Source organism: Helobdella robusta, assembly GCF_000326865.2.
Source record: "Helobdella robusta unplaced genomic scaffold HELROscaffold_37, whole genome shotgun sequence".
In the NCBI taxonomy this organism is placed as follows: Eukaryota; Metazoa; Annelida; class Clitellata; order Rhynchobdellida; family Glossiphoniidae; genus Helobdella; species Helobdella robusta.
The window spans coordinates 1,155,303-1,156,626 of record NW_008704785.1 but is presented as its reverse complement, the minus strand read 5'-3'; positions in this window follow the sequence as shown (position 1 = coordinate 1,156,626).

The window sequence follows — 1,324 nt, the reverse complement described above, 5'->3', positions numbered from 1 at the left end:
AAGTATATTATTATTAACGCATAAATACAGTCATGTTAGTTTGTGTATATGTATGTTTGTATGTTTGTTTGTTTGTCTGTATGTATGTATGTGTATGTGTGTATGTATGTGCGTGTGTATGTATGTATGTATATATGTATGTATGAATTATGAATGTTTGCATGTAGGTATGTTTGCGTGTATGTATGATTTCATGTTTTATCTAGCTTTTTTATTTATAGGACCAAATGCATACAATACAAACATAAACGCATACATATACAATTATACACTGTTGTTTTTGTTCTACACAGCTGATATGTTCAATATCATTGAAAATTTTTGAATTTAAATACCAAGCTTCTGCCGACTATGTTCAAATCATTGTTCCCATTCGTTGTAGAACAGCGATATTTGATAATTTAGTTCGCAGATTTGTCTGCTGTGTTGGAGATTTAAATAAATGACTGACAGAAAACAGACTTAAGCTAGACGAGTGTAAAATTCAGCTTCTGCTTGTCGGAACCTGACAACAATCGCAAATGATTCGCGTCAACTCTAGCGACATATCTGGATCAATTATCCAGTTTTGTTCGTCTGTCAATAATCAGGGAATCATATTTGGTCAAAATATGTGTATGGATCAACATGTCAAAAAGTTGAACCAGGAATGTTCATTTCAAGTAAGAAGGCTCAGACAGATCAGAAATTCTCTTGATGAAGATATATTGAAATGTCTAGTTCATGCGTTTGTTCATTCTAAGACCGTGTGATTCATAGTCTATTGAGCCTTCACTGGCTGACAGTTAGGCAAAGAATGAAACTCAAAATTGCCATCATGGTATTCAAATACTTGAATAGTCTCAGTCCGAGTTACCTGTCTGTCTGACATGTGTTTGCATAGGCTCACACCTGCTCAACGCCTTCAGTTGCGCTCTGATTGTCAGGATCTTCTATCAGTACCAAGAAGGCAATAATTGGTTTTAGGGAACAGAAATTTTTCCGTCTCTGGTCCAACAGTTTGGAATAATTTACCATGCCACCTTCGTCAGCATGGATCAGCTCTTCAACAATTCCGTAAAAAACTAAAAACTCATCTTTTTTATGAATTAAACCACATGACTTAAGCAAAGCCTCTGAGAAGTTTTAAAGGTCGCTATAATATAAATTATCTGATAATGATAATAATATACACAAATACAGAAAGGCACTTCATAGGTGATATTAATATGATATATGATGGGTTACTTCTTATGTATATTTTAAAAGTGCAGTTTAATTAAACACATAAAAAGTACACTATACAAGTTAGAGAGGGATTAACTTTATTATAAAAAAAGATGAG